This window comes from Charadrius vociferus, unplaced genomic scaffold (assembly GCF_000708025.1).
Source record: "Charadrius vociferus isolate BGI_N301 unplaced genomic scaffold, ASM70802v2 scaffold125, whole genome shotgun sequence".
In the NCBI taxonomy this organism is placed as follows: domain Eukaryota; kingdom Metazoa; phylum Chordata; class Aves; order Charadriiformes; family Charadriidae; genus Charadrius; species Charadrius vociferus.
The window spans coordinates 296,021-315,759 of record NW_009649036.1 but is presented as its reverse complement, the minus strand read 5'-3'; positions in this window follow the sequence as shown (position 1 = coordinate 315,759).

Sequence of the window (19,739 nt, the reverse complement as noted above, 5' to 3'; positions counted from 1 at the left end):
ATTTCAGGTGGTGTATTTTCAGTTTAAAATGACACAAGCCACAGAGTCTAAGCGTGACTCATGGAAGAGAAGCATGTATTTTTGCATCACAGGGACAAAACGATAGAAAACACACGAAACAACAAGGAACATATAGGAAAGTTTATTCGTAAGATTAAATAGGATATACTTGAAATGTGCACAGTCTTTCACAGGCACAAAACCCCTCCAGTGACGTGGTAAATGAAAAAGAACATGCCCAAATGTCAGCCGTTATTTTTGAAAGGCAGTGTATCTGACTGCATCATAAGCTTGGTTTCGTATACTACCTTTAAGAGTCAAAGTTCATTGTTCAAATCCGTGCGTGTTCACGCTCTCTGGCAGATGCAACTGTCATGATTGTGCATGCAAAGTGATTATCATCCCCTGCAGACATGCTGAGTGCAAGTGAGTGTACATGTGAAGACAGGCAGCCTATTTTACAATTGTAAAATGTTGCCTGGAACAAAAATAGACTTTTTCAATAGTACTTGAAATAGTTATCTGTAATGCACTTTTACAGCCAAGTTTACCCCTTTGAGTATGTCACACACGCAACCTCCCCTACCCACCCACACCCTTCCCCCCAGCCATGTGTTCTCTTATAATGTACCTTGGTAGATACTTTAATACAATGTACCATTATGTAAATAATTATAGTGGATTTAAGACCAGGTCAAGAGGAAATTTGAAACTCATCAGTTAGGGAAAAAAAATGAGAGGAAATATCATACAATTAGAAAATAATTAAAATTCTAATGAACCTATCTCTGACAAGGATGTTTGTCCATGAACCCATGGAGAGAGGGGATGTTCTTTGGAAAGATAATGAAGTAGAAAAAATTAAAAAGATTATATATCAATGTGTAATAAATGTAATTACATAGGTTATGCAACTGCAGGATAGAATATACCCATAAATTGTAAAGTCTGAGACCTACAGCTGTCTAAACAGCCTACTGAAATTCTTCAATCTCTGTCAGGCAGTAAGAATCATTTTCTAGAACAAGAGCTCCAGGACTGTGACTAAAGCCACTGTGGAGGAGGTGGCCACGATACAGACCATCCCTTCAGACATGTTCTTCTGTATCTTTCACTCCATTTATAGCACCACTCTGTATTTCCACAGCACTGGATTTCACAAAATTAGTAAAATGAAAAATGGTATGTAAGCTTCACAGCTGCCAATCTCCTACCGTCACAACCAGGTATTATGAACAAGGTACCACACCTTTCCGTAGGAGAGAACACAGAATTTGTGGGTAGAGGGAAGCAGTCTTCTAAATAAATCTGTTATTGTGTTTAATTGAAGCTCTCAGTCATATTTAGAATTTCTAAGTACTTGTACCAAGGAGAGAAAAAGAAACCAACTGCAACTAGTTCCAGTTCAGGAAGGTAGAAATGTCATTAAAAAATCTTAGTGAATCTTTCCATTCCATTTTTTTTAAATTAATTTTTTTTTTTTAATTAATTATAGATGGCTAAAATGTTTCATCTTTTACAGCTTAAAATTTCAGCTTTTGAAACTACTGAAGGAAGAACTTGAGTGGCAGGGGCTGTGAAAATTTATCCCATATAATTGTCTGGGGTTGTCTTCTTTCCCAGCATCCTCTCTTCACATGCTTTCTATTTTGTGTCATTTTTGTTTGTTCTTTTTTTTTATAACTACACTCCTCTTTAGTATATACCCTCTCAAATTCTGATACAATCTCTCTTTGTTTTGCATGACATTTGGAACACTTGACTGCATTGGGCCTCCTTGAATCCTTCAGTATCACCATGACCCACAGCATTATTTAGCCTCCTTGGAACACTGGGAAGCTCAGAGTATCAGGGGTAATATCAGAACAGAAGTTGCCTTTCTTTTCCATTTTCCTTTCTTCCCCGTCTTCTCTCTTACTTTTCTTTTGGCTTCTCATTGCTGATTAAGTAGAAATGTTTCAGAAAAGAGAACATTTCCTCCCTCAAGTATTTGTGCTGGTAGTTAATGCATATTAAAACCAAAGTATCTTCAAATAGTTCTCCTTTGCCTTTCCCTTTCCCCAGTATATTAGAGAGCTGCGCTAAAACAATTTGTAGACTAGTTTGCAAAGGGCAAAGTCTCACTCAGGACTTTTTTATTCCTGATTAGCCTGACCACACGTTCAATAAAGTGCAATTATAGATCTGCTCAGCAGTGAGAGTGTGGGAACTCAAGGGAGGAAGTCATGACTTGATTTTTTTTCTCTCAAGTATTTTTCCATTGCAGTAATCAACAGTATTCAGGTTATCCTAAAAAAAAAAAAAAAAAATCAGCAACATTCCAGTTTTCTTCAAATCTTTATTTTTCACTACTTTGCCTAGTTTGTGTTTTGATGGTGGTGTTTTGGTTTTATACTTTGAATATTTTTGCTGGGATATATTTTGGTATAAATCTCAAGGCTGTGAGTGGAGAGGAAATGTTTTCTTGCACAAATGGGTTGCTGTATTCATCCTTTCTAGTGGTACCTGTTCTGAGTTAGATTGATTGAATTCACAGAGACATAGTCAATTCCAAACACAGCAGGCACCTGAATTTCTAGACAAGGGTATTGTCCTAGTTGTCCTCTGCTGCTGTAGTCCAGTAGAGTTAAAATAAGAGGAATGTGCAAAAACTTGTCTACTGTCAGTCGATTTATGTACTTCTTAAGCAGTAGTAAACAATTCTTCCTTTTATATAGATCTATTTCACTGTTTTGACAGGAAAATAACAGAGAGTCCACCAAAATGGCAAGTATGTTATCAGTCATTTAGCATAAGAGAAGCGTATCCTGATTTTCAATAATTTGTGAAGAGTTATTATAAGTCATAACTAATGAACTAACATAATTCCCTGAACTTACATCTGCTGAAGGTGGTAAATATGTAAGGATAGCAGTATGGTGGGACTTCAGCCAGTTAACATGCAGGTAGTGTGGTAAGAAGCCCTTCACACACATGCTAAGTAAAAAATAAACTGTTTAGAGTTATGTGTGGTGATTAGGATTACAATAAGGTGACAACCCTATTTAAATAAATAACAAGTCTTTTAAGGCTACTGCCCAAGAATAGTTATGCTAAATATGTGCCTGAGATATTTGAAACAAGAAGGCAATACAACGCAGTGAGAATAGGAAAGCAGTTTTGGTACCCAGGTAGACATCAGAGGAGCTGTTGGTTCCTTTAGCTTGCAGCTCATCTGTCTTAAGATCAACTGTACCTCAGCAAGTTATTTGAATGGTATATACCTTTATTACTTCCATTTGCTCGCCCAGGGTTCCTTGCACTTTTTCAAAACCAAATGTTACCAATTTAATCTAAACTAATCAACCAAAATAAAGTCCTGGGCCTGGAGCAAGGGGTATATATTAATTTGCACTTGAGCAACTCTTGCTGTAATGTAATTATGCTGGTATTGTCTAGTGGACAGCTCTGGTGGCAGATGCAAAGGAGCCCTGCTAGCCTGTGATAGCCAGCCTCGTCATTGCCAGCAGCATGCAGATGAGTCAGAGCCAGATGCTGTCAACAGCGGCAGACAGCTGATGACAGCAACGCTTAGTCGTGTGGCCTGTTTTGCCCACAGCAGCCCCCTGGAAAGCTGAGCTGACTGATGATGGTGCCAGGAGAAAAGATAGGGCATGCGGGCATCTGCAACTGAAAGATCTCTCTTACAGCCTTCCCTCCTTGGGGCCCTTTGGGTACCTTAAGCAATGCACAAACAGACTTTGTAAACAGGGTATATACTACTTAAAAGTATAAATCATTTATTTATGGGTTTATTATTTATGAGCTCTACACCCAATAGAGCTAGGATTAAGGAGCTACTTCTAGGCTTAGCATTAGTATGCTCATCATGAGGTCTCTGGAGGCCAGGCAGAGCTCTCAGAAGAGGAAGAGTTGACCCTTAATACTCCCTGGAGTTGACCCTCAGTGTTGCTGACTTGCCATATTCCAAGCCCTTGTTTTTTCCTGTAATATTTTCTACTTTTCATATTTTTGTTTTTCCTCTTGAATCCTTGAGCTGCTACTTACCCCTGTCTCAACAATCCTGCCTTTTCAATTTTACCTTTCTCATCTCATGTGGCTCTGCTCTACAGACCTTTTCACCGCTCTTTTACACAACTTCACAATTTCTTCAGCAGCCTCAGCCAAGGTTATGCAGCTGGGTCATACTAGACCTGAGGTATGGAGGGAGGTTTGTGTTACAGAGGGGGCTACAGAGCAAGTGGTTATGGTTACTCAGCTGTACCATAACAAAAGTAGACCTTGGACCACAGACACTGAACCTTTTATCTCTTTCCTGAAACAGAAGTCATTACTCCTCTCTCTCTCCCACCAACACCTGCCCTCCAAGTCTCTCTCTAATGACAGCAGTGGCAAGCTGGTTGCACGAAACAGACAGCAAAAGCCTTTTTTATCACTAATGCTGCTTTGCTTGAAGCTTATCTTGGCTACAAGAGCTACAGTCACTAGCAAGGCAGTACGGTCAATGTGCCCTATAACAGCATACAGGAAGCTTAGGGATGACTTGGTGTTTTAGGTCCAAGATTATGTGAGGATGATACAAAAACAATCAGTCTCCTCTTGTTCTCCAAGTATCTCTGAAACCTACCTCCTGCAAAAAGCCCTTTCATCAAAGTTCGTCCAGCTGAGCACAATTGTATGCAGACAAAAAGGAGTTCAAATGCTGTTTCTTTTTCTTGGGGAACTGCCTGCTGGGTGGGTGGGTATGATCATCGCTTCTACCATCCTGGTTACTGAAGTATCAATTCTTGTCAGTAAATGGAGAGAGCAAAGTTCCCTTTGCAGGACTGGAATGAAAAGAAGGAAAGACCCAAGTCTTTGTCCGGAGTCAGCTGCTGAGATTCAGTGTTATAGGAGGCCAGAGTCAAACTCTTTAGCCTCTAGTTTTACATGTGCTAAATGGTTTTATGGATAAATGTGATTTTTGTTGCGTGAATTAAACTTAAATATAATCATATCTTTTGCTTCAAGGCATAAAATGATTGCTGAAAGAATGAAGGGAAAAGTTCTGTGTCTCAGTCCATGCGTTGCATAATGCTGCTGGCTAAATATAATTAATGAACTCCTTAAAGCACCAGATGCTAGTTGCTTCAAGAGACAGAAAATAAAACAATAATTTAATACCATTTGCCTAAAACTATTTTTTTTTTTTATAATTGGTGGGTTCAGGAGAGTTTTCTTAGGTGGTTATTTACCTGAGGAGGTAAAAAAAATCAAAATATTGTTATTAATCTAGCATAATAGAAACATTTTGGATTCACTTTACACTCACTGAAGCTGATGGGAAGTTTTCCAATTACTCCAGTGGCAATAGAATAAGGCTTTTAATTGGAAACATGCAAACCATGATAAAAAAACCTCAATGTTTAACATGCAATTCACTGAAAATTCTCTTAGGTTTTAGAAATAATCTGATCAAGACTTGGAAGAGAAGAAGCTACTCAAAGTCAAAATGTCTATATAATAAGCTTCTGCTTCATTTGTTTCCTCAAACAATTAATTCAGTGCAAAAGTATTATTCAGCATAAATGAATACAAAGATATATTTTAATATCTTATCTAATCATTAAAGATCCCAGTCAAACAGCAAATTTTGCTAGTTTAAGGCTGATATCAACAGCAAGTCCATCCAAAGCCGGTATGCATTTTCCCTTGTTAATGTAACGGATATAAATGTAATCTCCCTGACAAGAACAAAGGTATGGAAACAAGTGATAGCAGAAGTGCTTTACTGCTTGGAGGTTTAAGTAAAGTGCTGCTGAGATCCCAGACCTTTACTTCTCACCCAACAGGTACAGTGCCTCATCTCCCTGAATGCCCCTTTGCACCACACAGCTGGGAAGGTGGCTGGATTTAGATGCCCTGCACTTTGTTTACCTTGTAGGTTTTGGAACAATCTTTTTTATCTCTTTCCTTCCCTTTCCCTGAGCTGGAGGCAACAATGTCAGAAGGATTTAGATGAGAACAGAAGGAGTAGAAATTTTGGGTTCAAATGCATCTTGGCACACTTCCACAATCCATTTTTGGGCAGCCATTACTGCTTTTCAGCACCTAGAAATTAAAAATTGCATGTGCACCCGGTTAGTTTTTGACAAATAAGAGATAGCTGAACTAGACTTAAAATATTTTTATGCTTTGGCAACGCAAATGTCAGTGGTATAAAAAGCATATTCAGTGCTGTAAATCCAGCCTTCTCAACCCCACCGCTGACACCCCCCACCTTGTTCTACCATTCGGAAACATCAATATTATACAACTCCCGGAGACCAACTGGTATCCAGAAATATTTTCCGAAATATTGCAGCCATATGTGCAGGTGTTGAAAGGCATTTTAGTAGGGCAAAAGTAAACTTCACGAATGACCCATGGGCTTTCTTTTGCTCAGCCTTGCTGCACGGGGAAGGCCAGAGCCAACACTGACACCTTCTGATAAGAGGTGGGTACATCCATTCCCTTGCTAGTGCAGAGAAGCAAGATGCTCACTCTGCGTCTGCAAGAGTGGGTGGTTCTCACATATATTTATATTCTATTTCTGTAGTTTTAGGCATCTCCCCAAGTCCTTTCGAGCACTGCACCTTTTCAATGTTCAGCTTGATGCAAGTTTCAGCTAAAAAGAGACGGCAGAGAGGAAATCAGGAGGATGAGGGCCGGCAAAAGTGTCCCCCAGCAGAATTTGTAAGAAAAAATGCAACTGTGTTGTTTCTATGGTGAGGTCTTCCCGTTTTGAGAAGTTCAGTTGCAAAACAATGCCAAATGTAGGTATTAGATACAGTAAGTCATCAGGTCATCAGTCACTGCAGGTAAAGACCCTGCAGAAATAGGTTTAGACTTATTTTTCTTAAAGAATCATTTATAAAGAGACACAGATTTAACTGCAGAGAGAGAGATATAAGATGGTTAAAGGGGCAGATAATAAAAACAAAGGCTTGCGCTAAGCGAAGAAAATTTTACTTAACACAGATGAGTTGTATCACATTGCTTATAGGGAGAAAACCCCAAATAAAAGACCTGCCTGTTCAAGAATCTAAAAAACAATGTTCATTGAAGTGAGTGTAATGGGATTCCATTTGCTGCAGGAAATCTGGGTAAAATACAATGCACTGATTTTCCATTCATATTACTATACCCACAAAATCCACTTAGCGTTAGTGACAACATTTTCAGTCTCCTGTTTGTGTTTTGTCCAGGCAAAGCACAGGTCTGAGATCAGTGCATGATAGAAGTATACGTTATAAATTATAGTAAGACCAAGTAACCAGTGGTGGATTAAGAGTAAATGGGACTTGATAGGCTCAGATCAATATCCTGCCCTTGTTCTCCCTACACACACAATATCACAACAGGTCAGACTGCATGCAGCACTCGGATTCCTGCCAGGATAGTTTCCTTTAGCAGCTGTCCATTCCGGAGGTGGACAATCAGGGGACGTGTTAAAGGACGCTGGTCATCTTTCAGCCCATGCACCAGACATGTTTTCCAAAGGAGAGTGCAAGAAAGGATGGTACATGCTACATTTCATCCTGGCACTGTATCAGGGCTCAGCTGCAGTATATATATATATATATATATATATATAGATATCTGTATCTGGCAGCTGCAAAACACTTCTTGCTATCCCATACAAGAAATAAATAACCTTATTTCTAGGATGAGGCTTTGCAATTATGTTTCTCCACTGATAATCTAGGGCTTGGGAGCCCTAGAGAGCAGGGGTTCTGACTAGCAGCAGATAATTACCTCCTTCTTCAGCTAAATTGCCATAGTAGTCATGAAAACTATTTTAGTTAACTGAAGAGGTCTAAGTTTTTTTAAGAGTGCCTATCTTTAATAGCCTAAATACAGAGTTTGTGAGTCTGTTGACATCTCACAGCTAAAACTTGCTGGAACTGTAAATTTTTGTGTCAGCCTTAATTTCTCTGCAGTGATGAAGACGAAAATGCATCAATGTTAATGTTATTAATCATAAAGAAAAGATTAATAGTTTGACTATTTGCTACTGAATAACAATATAGGTCTACAAAGATACCAAACCTCAGCCTGGCTAATAAGGCTCCTCTTAAAAGTAATAAGAAAAAATCTTGAAAATTTTTTATTTCCTTAAGGTTTTTCTTCTTGCAAAATCACAGAAGAAAACCACAAAATATTTATTTAAATAAGAACATTTCTCAGCTACAGAGGTAACTAAATCATACACTACATTTTGCCTTTAATATTTAAGCAATTTATCAAAACTTAATACGTTCAGTGTATTTAGAATTCAAATTTATGTACAGATTAAATACTTCTTTTAACTATTGATCATTCCCCATTCCTTGGTAGCCCTCTGCAAGTGTGAGAAAAGCAGATCTTTTACACCCTGACAAATAAATCATATTATTAGGGTGTATACCACACGAGAAACAGGCTTCAAAATCAGAGGTGCATTTTGCACCCACAAACCTTTCTGCATTCAGTGCAGTGCATTTGTCTAGATTCATGCCAAATTACTTTTATTTAATAGTGAGACCCATATGACAAACATGGTAGCATGGATATTCTAAAACTACCTTTAAACTCACTAGCTCTGGTCTATGGGCCCCATGTGCCTCCCTTCTTGGTCAGGTTGTGGCGTCCAGTTTGAGCACCCCGTGGCCACCAATGGGTGCCTGTCCATACCCAGGCCAGGTAGGGCAAGGCCAGCTTTAGTAATGTACAGATATCTCCAGTTTGTGACCAGTGAAGATTCTTCTCTTTTCTTTCATATTATTTTTGCTTGCTTTTGCCACCAGTTTTGCCACATCAGTACCCATGACTAGTGTCTGATCATTTTCCCCATGTTGTTTCTTGTGGAAGTCTGAGCTTTATCCTGGTCTGGATCGGAAGCAAGTGAGTAGTGTTCTGAATGCTGCTCTGTCTATCTCTAGCCTTACAACACCTCTGATTCCACCTTGCCATCCCAGCACCACCTCAACAATACATTAGCTTCTGTCGGTGATGGGCTGAAAACTCTCTAGCGACCATACGTCTGAGGACGTGGCTCTGGGGCTGCTCAGCAGTGGGGGTTACTGCTCTTCTGCTCAGGTCCATAACAGCTGGAAGGAGAGGGATTACTGGTGAAAGAGAATACATCGTCCATAGAAACAACTCTGGCAATGAGCATGAAAGTGGCAAGAGGGCAAGAATTCAGAACTTTTGCATTACACTTACAGAAGGGATTTAAGGTGTATTAAATATTGGAGAAGCGAGTCAGAGAGGAGGGGGCCATCAAAGACCACAAGCTAAGGAATTAGGGAGGATTTCACACCGTAAGCCGAGCCCTGTAGACAGCCGGCTGCTTCCTTAGATGGGAGCTCTTCTAGAGACTTTCAGAACTTTAAGGAGTGCAGGTCTGGTGTTCTCTTTGTGTCATGGAGCTGGATTAGGATTACTGGAAAATTTCTCTACTATTTGAGAACTTTAGTTAGCCACAAGCTCAGCACATGAGGGAGTCCAAGTCCTAAATGAGATTTTTTTAATGGCAGAACATTATTCTCTGAGCTTTACACAAGAACCCCTCTGACTTTTAATGGGCTTTTTTATGGTCTCCTGCACTTCCTCGTCAGAATCATCCTGGTGCTGCGTTCAGACAGCACCAGAAAACGGTACTGTTAGCCAGCATCTAAGTGTATTACAATCCATAAACACACTTTTGTTGAAGAAAAGTGTTTGTGACGGAAACAGGACAATTTTAGCAAAAGGACAGACAATACTAAATGAAGAACAACTGGGTGCATCATTCCTAGGAGTGCCTGGAAAGTGACCAGAAATTACAAATATTTACTCTTAGTTTTGGATTGTCATTGAAACTTTGCAGAAGTGAAACTGGTGAGCCATGAAATGAGGCAGCATTCATATTCGCTGTAATAGTCAATGCGATCTGCATTAAAGTCCTACGTTTCTAAACTTCACCCTTGCAGACCTCTTTGAGGTCCAACATAGGAAAAGACGAGGTCCCATACTTGCTGCTTCAGTGCTTGCTTTTTGTTAGTCTGAAAAGAAAAAAAAAAAAAAAAAAGGATAAATGATCTCTCGGTTTCATTTCTCTCCTTTTCTGCCACTTTACAACTATTCCAGACTTCTTCCTTCTTCTACTTTCCCCTCTTCCAAGCTTCAACTGCTTTTTTCATGGAACTGCCACTTAGCAGAAAGTCTGAATACACATTTCCTGTAAATAGGCCACCAGAATAGACCAAAGACCTAGGCAAGGACTTCCTAAGCATGTCATTGACAGGCTGTATTATCTCTCTGCATCCCTGCAGAATTACATTCCTCTTTTGTTATTAAAAAAAAAAAAAAGGCTTTTTTTTTTTTTTGCTTGACTAAGTCCACTTTAAAAGCAGGACTTGATTGGTGAGGAGGAAAATGAAATGCATTAGAATATATAATCAAGATGTAGAAACTATTCCACTAGACCTGTTCATGTTTAGCTTTCTAAGGCTTTTCTTTTTCACACCATTCATCCACATCATTATTTCCCATAATCAATTTGTACTGAAGCACTGATTTTACTCTGCTTGTGCACAAGGTAACTCCCGTATTGCTCGAATTGGGAAAGAAACATCTTTCTAAAGAACAGTTAGAGTCAAACTCCAGCTGTTCAGCCTTGCTGAGGACTGCCTCAGCAACATCTCCCCAAACTGCAGTATCAGCAGCAGGGTACACATTCTGCTATTTGTTAATTGCGTCTGTAAAGAAAATCACTAATCCTCATTGCAGGAATTTCAGAGTGAAGCCATCTAACAGGATAAGCATTGGGAACCTACCAAATGGGCCTGATTTGTGTAGAAGACTATATCCAGTAACCATTTTAGTACAAAGAGTTTGCTTTTTATGCGGGTGCTCTGCCTTAGTTTGGCTTCCATTCTTTCCTAGACAGCTTCTATATGAATTAAGCCTGAATATGAAAAACAAGTTTTTTCATTTCAGAGTTTGGTTTTTATTGCACACTTGCATCACTGACTCTGCTACAATCACTGCAGCTGTATACAATTTCACTACCAATAATTTTTTTTTTTTGCACAAATGACATTACTTCCTTATTATTCTAATGAATACCGTACATATGATCATATATACCAGAAATATGTAGAAGCCAATATTAGCTTCTCTATGCTTTTCCATATAGTCTGTTTAATATAATTAAACCATGAGCAGTCAGTTTATTCTCTGGTGTAAACTTGCGTTTTTTAGGGTGTAAGAAAACATTAATAGTCCATAATTAATTCTGTCAAAATTTAAAAAAATATTTTAAATGGTCTGGAACATCACAGCTCCTCTATCAAAAAATTCTTTATCTAAGTCCAGTACTGCATCAAATAAAGAAAAGTGTGGATGATGTGTCACATGCACAGTATTTCACACATTAGCAATTATTTAGGTTTCTACTTACAAAACATTCTGTTGCTATGAATTCATCCAAAGGGAGAAGCAAGTAAGCTTCCAATGTTAACAGATGTAAATCTTTAAATCAAAGCATCCAGCTTTACATCCTTTGAAAAATCCAGCCGTTTTTTCTACCCAGCAGTTAGAATGGCAATGACTATGGACCAGAGCTGCCTTCCTGTGATGTTTGGAGACAAATCTCACACAAAAACAAAAGATGACAGACAAAGGTAATAATTAGGAGAAAAAAATACAGCAGGAACTAACTCCAGGAGAAAGCTTAAAGTATTATGTAGAGCAGCACAGTGAAAGTTGCCAAAGTCAGGAGAGCACTAGCAAGATGTTCACAACTATTGGATTGGGCAGGATCCCAGTGGGCCAGAACATGATGTCCTTTGCTGGAATTATGGTAAAATTTAAGCTATGACAATATAACAAAGCTGAGCCAATTTTGGAATATTTTCTATGCAATATATAGCAGGGCCTTTCTGTTCGGTTTCCTACACTGTACCTTCTCCAGAAATGCAATGACATTTGTATGTGACATAGAAGATTTCAGCATCCATTAGTCTGCCATCATAGACTCCCAGGTTGGCAGGATGGAGCAATGCCCCTTCTAGGGTCATATATTTTTCATTCCTCTTTTAATTATCATAAATGCTTTCATACATTTCTGACATTGACAGAGAAAAATTGCAATCTCAGTAAAAGTATTGAACCCTGAAAATTAGACTCAAATTTATGTGGCAGTTTAGAAACATGATGCCTCATTCCAACAGACACACAATGGCACCGGCCTGCCATTACCTGCTTAGGTTTCTCACGATTATAACACACTGCTGCACCATCTAGAAAGAGTGCAGAATGTCTCATTCTCCTCTTTTTTATGATGCACCATAAAAATTTTTTTCTTTTGTTGTTGTGCCTCCAATACTCTTATAGCCTAATGTTTCTTAATTTGAACTTCTTTTCCAGGTCGTCAGTTCAGTTGTCCAATGCTATTGTCCTAAGGATTTACAACCAGGTCATTGTTTTTCAAATACTACTTTTCTGTGCTTCTAGTCTTGCCTCAAATTTCTGCAATCGGAAACCAATATTTCTGCTGTGATCACATAAACTATATCACTCAGTGTAATCCTGTCACACTGAACAAGCCCAGTTTTATTTGATAAACGAAGTGCACGTTTCCAGATGCTCAGATATTTTACATAATGGAATGAGATGAAATTGAATTGAATCAGATTAAATTGAATCAGATCAGAGGACCACCCTTTTCAGAAAAAAAAAAAAAAGGTTGAGTTCTGGAGTATTTCTCTGCCCAGAAACTAATCATTACTGCATTCATTCATACCATGAGTAATATAAGAATTTTAAAGTCCAAATCAAGTAAGTAGGAGCCTTGACCTTTACTCTCAGCTCTTACCATAACAAACTCCATCACTACCCCAATTCTATGTGCCTCAAAGCCTTGAAGTCAGAACAGGGTGCAGAGGGGTCCCTCCAGGGTCACTGCTGCAGTCACTGCTCACAGGACAGAGGTGCTGTTGTTTCTCAGTCCATCATCTTCTGGATCTTTCGGGACGTGCGCAGGTGTGGTGTGCTGCCTTCTTGGCAGTACCCAAAGGGCTTTTGCCGAAGTACCCGTAAGAATTCCAAGCTGGTTGTATCAGTGTACTGGTTTTGGCTGGGATAGAGTTAATTTTCTTCATAGTACCTTGTACTGCGCTGTGTTTTGGATTTTTGACCACAACAATGTTGATAAGACACTCATGTTTTAGCTGTTGCTGAGCAGTGTTTACATGGGGCAGGGACTTCTCTGTTTCTTGTGCTGCCCCACCAGCAAGCAGACTGGGGGTGCTGGTGGCGGGGGACACAGCCAGGACAGCTGACCCCAGCTGACCATATTGTATGACATTTTGCTCAGCAATAAAAGCTGGGGAAAGAAAGATGAAGGGGGGACATTCAGAGTTATGGCATATGTGTTCCCAAGTAATCGTTACACATGATGGACCCCTGCTCTCCTGGAGATGGCTGAACACCTGCCTGCTAATAGGAAGTAGTGAATGAATCCTTTATTTTGCTTTGCTTACATGCACAGCTTTTGCTTTACCTGTTAAAGTGTTTACATGGGGCAGGGACTTCTCTGTTTCTTGTGCTGCCCCACCAGCAAGCAGACTGGGGGTGCTGGTGGCGGGGGACACAGCCAGGACAGCTGACCCCAGCTGACCATATTGTATGACATTTTGCTCAGCAATAAAAGCTGGGGAAAGAAAGATGAAGGGGGGACATTCAGAGTTATGGCATATGTGTTCCCAAGTAATCGTTACACATGATGGACCCCTGCTCTCCTGGAGATGGCTGAACACCTGCCTGCTAATAGGAAGTAGTGAATGAATCCTTTATTTTGCTTTGCTTACATGCACAGCTTTTGCTTTACCTGTTAAACTGTCTTTATCTCAACCCCTGAGTTTTCTCAGTTTTTTCACTTGCGATTCTCCTCCCTGTCCCACTTGGAGCCTCAATGTGCCAAATTTAAATGTTAGGACACAGAAAGAAACAGAAAAAGTACTGTTATAAAGGATCAATATAGGTGAGGAGAAAAATTCTGAAATTTAGAAAGGAAAAAGAGAAGGAAAACAGTCTGTGACTCTTCCAAGTATAAAGAAGAAGATCTCAGTTGTGAGGCTGTTTACAGTGTATAAGTTAGTCATTTCGTCCATGACAGGTGTAAGTGGAGACTAAACAGAGGAGACAGTCCTCTGCTGGATTTCTTGCAACTAAAATTTTTTAAAAGTACACTACAAACTTTGCTTCTATCAGCAAGTGAGTAGTCTCCAAGTGACTATGAGATATCCCAACAAGTACGATCCTTAAATCTATATGCTACCCCTAGGTATGTACTGTATATACCCCTAGGTGTATACTACATATATAGGTATAACTGCATATACTGCAGTTAAAATATTATTGCATATTGCAAATCATATATTGCAGCTAAAATGTTGCAGTTAAAATATTATTTTCTGTGTGTTTTCAAGCTGGACCTTGTCCTCTTCCCCTTGCCCTTGAACCCATCTCTTTCAACAGCCATGTCTGTTTTGAGTAGCTCCCTTCTCAGCCACCACTGCTGGAAGTCCCGTCTGTGCCATCATGGCAACAGTGGCACCACACTAACATCTTTTTTTCCCAGCAGCAGAGAAGGGGAGTAAGGAAGTAAAGGTAAGGGGAAGAACCCGTAGCAAACACTTCATGGCTCAAGCCTGAAGAAGCGGAGCAGGCTGCCTGTCAAGCAGCAAAGCTCCCAGAAAATCCTGGAGCAGCAGTTAAGAAGGGAGCTGGCTTGAGAGGGGTTTTTAACAGACGGTTTTGCTGAAGCAGATTGAGCTTCACAGACTTGATATCTCACAGTAATAGATGTAACATGAAAATTAATCCAAAAGCATACAAGAAATTAATGAAGTTGGAGAAGGAACACTTGTATGGCTATGAAGGAATCGGGTAACAATATGTTGTCTTCTGGGTAGCTAGGATTAGACAGATTGGGAACTACAGTAAGGAAGCTAAAATGCAGTTGGATCATGAACAAGATTTTTGGCAGAGGAATCACTGAGCATTCTGGTAGTCCTTTGGGTATGATTGCTGATAGCCTTACAGGCAGAAGTGAAATTAAGATTAAGAAAGTTGTGTCAGATGTCAGCTAGATGACATTAGAGATGAACGTGACACATGAAGTTAGGATAATGGAGATGTGGCTATGTCTATGCTCTCAAAAAGAAATGTTATACTCCCAGAATGTATAGGAATTGAGTCATTGTGAGCTTTCTACATGACATTATCTCATCTACTGTAGTGTCATTTCCAGAAAGTAGCAGTTCTATTTTCTTTAGTCTTCTGTAATGAGTTATAAAGTGCTGGACTACAAATTGGATAGACTGCTACTTGATCAAGATTTCTTTGGCATAGTTTTCCTTCCTAGTCTGTCTGAATGCCTTATTAATAGCTTTTAGCTTGTTTACATTTAAATTTAAATCATATTAGAATTCATGTATTCCATTGATATACTAATCTGTTTCTCAGTTTATGTCAATTTGGGAACTTGCTACGTCCCTGAATATTTTGTGCTCAAATTAAAACTGTTTAAACATGACAATATTTTATGACATGTTTAACAAATTAATTGCAGAAGTTCAGCAATTCATTGTGAACTGATGAATTAATTTATCAATATGATTTTGCTAGTACTGTTATTTATATTCCACATTTGTTGTAAATGCATACAGAAAAGACAGTGGGAAATTAAAAACAAAGACCTGGAGTCAAACTTCATTTACTGCAGTACCTTCAGGTGGTCTGTGTTTCACCAGTATGGTGTGGATGGAGTAAGCTCAGTTCGGACAATCAGGTTTCATCCACTGGCTAGGTGCTGTTTGGTTGTGAGTAGGCAGCTGCAAGACACCACATGCTTTCAAATTCTCTGGGGTCAGGAGGGGATTGCTCTCAGCTCCTGGATCTGGAGATGAGCATGGACATTCACAGGTGATGAAGTTATTACAGTGGCAGATCTTGTGGTGCCATACTGCTGGATCTGGAGACTTGTAAGACTGTCCACTTTTGTCCTCCAGTTGTTCTACGCTTTGTACGCTACAGAAAGGTGTGCGCTACTTGGGTATGGTGCAGAAAGGTAGTTTGGCAGCCAAAGCTCCCTTTCTCAATTTATACCTTCAAAGTTAAGGTATAGTCAGCAAAGTAAGCAAAAGCTTTGTCTTATGCAGACAAAAATGGAAAAAAATTCTCCACATGCATATCTTTCACATCTCCATGTACACAGATTTTAGGCAGGTTCTCTAAGTGAAGAAGTCTTTCCTCCACTTTTTTTCAACTCTACAGTGGTGGACTGAACTTTGATTTGAAAAACAGCTGTGCTTTTGAGACGGGATCTTTCCTTGCTGCCGAAGTACTTGACCTCCCTGGTGAGTTCTGTGTAGTAGGTAGTCCAGGGTCAGTGGCCCTTCATTCCCTTTATTTGCATTATTCCTACAGTCAAGGTGTTCAATCTCTTTGACCCTTGCTCCTCTTACAGTCCAGTGTCTCAGCTAGTCATTCAGTCCCTTCCCCTTCCGCCCCGAGCTGAGTCTCTGTTCCATAATGAGGACTCTGATACACCCCAATAACTTCCAAGATACAGGTTACATAGCAAAATGGAGTTTTGGAGGATTTGATGGGGAGGAGGGAGAAACTGTATTCAGAATATAAAAAAAAAAAAAAGTCTATGTTTAAGCTTAGGTAGATCTGCACCACATCAGCCTGTCTACAACAAAGCAATTAGGTATATGTATTCATGCATTTGCAAGTAGAGAAGGAAAAGTTAGCACAACATATAGGAGCTGTTGCATCACATTGTGCAACTTGTTTATTATCCACAGCTGCATCTGAGGAAAGTACAAGGGAGCCTACCATTCATAGAATCATAGAATCATAGAATGGTTTAGGTTGGAAGGGACCTTGAAGATCATTGAGTTCCAACCCCTCTGCCATAGGCAGGGGCACCTCCCACTAGACCAGGTTGCCCAAGGCCACGTCCAGCCTGGCTTTAAACACCTCCAGGGATGGGGCCTCAACTTCTCAACCATTTGGTTTTAAAGCCTGACAAATTCACAAATGTACAAGAAAGATTTGGCATATCCTCTGAGTAACTTCCTATTTTATTTTTGGTGCCCTTGAATGAAGTGACAGGTGGGAAGTGGGAAAGGAAGTTACATTGGAGGAATATTTTAAAAATGTCAATAGGCTGTCAGTGAAGCCCTAGAAACCAAAACTGTGAACTACTTCCATTCCCCGCCCCTCCTATGAGCTCTTCTATGTCCCAGTCATCATACACAAAACTCTCACTTAAAGGAAAAACTTTGTGTCAAAAATACTAAGGTTGCTGCAGGAGATACCAAAAAGGGGGGTTTCTTGGGGCCAGGAGGCAACCTCTGGTACTCGGCCCACTTCACCTGCCCAGGAACTCCACAGGTAGAGAGACAGCAGGGCAGAGGAAAATCAAGTAGCACTTCGTAACAATCACACTGTCATAACAAAGGGTTAATAAGTAATTAATAGTTACAGATATGAACAATACTTGCTGTAGGCAGCTATAAGCCCACCACTTCAAGGTTATAAACCAGAGTGATAAGTAACCTAACAGCCTGCTGGGATTTTTAACACCTGATTAAAGATTTATTGAAAGAGCTATTCATAATTTATTAACTCTATATAAACTGTTATATGTACTCTTAGATTAAAAGTGTGATAGAATAAGCTTATGATAGAAAAACAATTTCAGTACTTACCTTAAAAAAAGACTATTTAAGTAATACCAGTAAAAATTAAAACTTGTTTTGTTTTAAGCGGAGGGAGATGAGAGGGAGAAGCTGTTCTGTCCTGCTTTTTTTTTTGAAGTAAAATACAATATGACATCTACAAACCCCTCTTATTTTAAATAAAAGATTATTTTAAAACTACTCTTTGAAATAGAAGGAATATTGAATATAATGAGATTAAGCTTTTAATGAAAGGTGAGTGGCTGACAGCTCCGTAAGACCTGTCCGAAAGGGGTAGGATGGATGTGACTTGCTGTACGACGCTGAGACAGCACTGCTTCATTTCTGCCCTTCATAAGCACATTCCTCACTTGGTCTTTGTTTGCACTCTGCAAAGAGATAACACAAGCAGCCGTGTCACTCATTGTTTCACAAAACATTGTATAAAAATACCCATCTGTAAAATATCTTACTGTAAGATGTCTTTTCTTCTGTTGGCTGACTTACACAAGACCTGGAAGAGAACAAATTGTTTTACTGCTCGTCAGTTCCTGACATTTATTGTAGTTGTATATGAAGAGTGATAACGAAAGGGGAGAAAAAACTTTACATACTGGGACAAGAGGAAGGTCAGATTAATATTATCTGCCATATGGTTCCTGACCAAGAAAAGGAGAGAAAGGGCTGAGGGAAAAAGGGACAAATGTGATTTGTTGTGTCAGAAAAACAAGTCTGAAATAGATTTACTGGTATTGTTCAGCACACAGACAAGTTGTGACACTGAAAAATTTACTTTCTGAAGCAAATCTTGGGGTTTTGTTGTTGTGGGTTTTCTTAGAGCCAAGAGGTACCTTGCCTCTGTCGTGCTATTATCTAGTAAATCAGCTGTTGATTTTTTAAAGTATGTTCTAGAGAAGTGACTTAGCTCTACAATATGATATGGCTGTACGCTTTCAGTATTAAATGCAACCAACAAAATAATTCTTATATTTAAAAAAGACAATTCAAGAGCAGTTGCAGGAAGGCCTGGACACTTCTAAGCTAAACGATCTCTCAAAGCCTGTGAACATGCATGTCAGGCCAGCCATGCCTGTGCCGATGCATCCTCCACGGGCACAGCAATTGCAGGACAAAGCTCACTGGGTGCAAATGTGCCTATTAGTGGAAACCCTTCCAAGATCCAGTCCCTTTGAAAGGTGTGCTCCCCAATGCCGTGCAGTTCTGCAGCCTCTTAACTGCTCTGCAGCCCCAAAACCTCCTGTGGTTGCTACTGGCACTGCTGGTCACCGAGCAGAAAAGACACCGAAATATTATGCTGTGAATGCATGGGAGGCAGTCTCCACAGTGAAAGAGCAGAAGGCTGGCAACAAGATATACATCTTATCCTGGATATAAAAACGTGTGATACCCAACTGGTGTGGCCAGGTGTACAGGTACCAGAGGAAGGAAGGGCAGAGGAAGGAAGGGCAGGAGGGCAGGAAGGGAGGAGCAGAGTAAAAGGTGGCATAACCATACAGAGTTACCTTGCCTTGGCCTGGGGTGAGCAGGCAAAGTGATGAGAGATGGAGCTAGTTTCCAAGCACCTGAACTCTCAGTATTGCTTCATCTCATACAGGCAACTAAAAGTTACTTCATAGTCAAGGAAGATACATAGCTCCAGAAGCACCTCTGACCCCTCTTTTGCATCTTTCTTAACATTAGATGTTTATAAGAGAAATAAGGACCTAATGCTCATAAGAGTCCACAGTGAGACAATTACCTTCCAGACTTTAACATCTGGGGTGCATATTGATCATGCACAGAGTCGTAACCCCCACTATTTCTCAGTAAGTGGCAATCCCAGCGCGTCCCTTTGAATGCAGGGCCTCAGTGAGTCATACCAATCAAACTTGTTTAAATCTGTCTCTGGTTTGTGCTTTCAAATATCCTCATATACTTTCACCACTAAGTGCAGCTGTTCAAACTGCAGTTTTACAAATACACTAGAAAGCTTTGTCT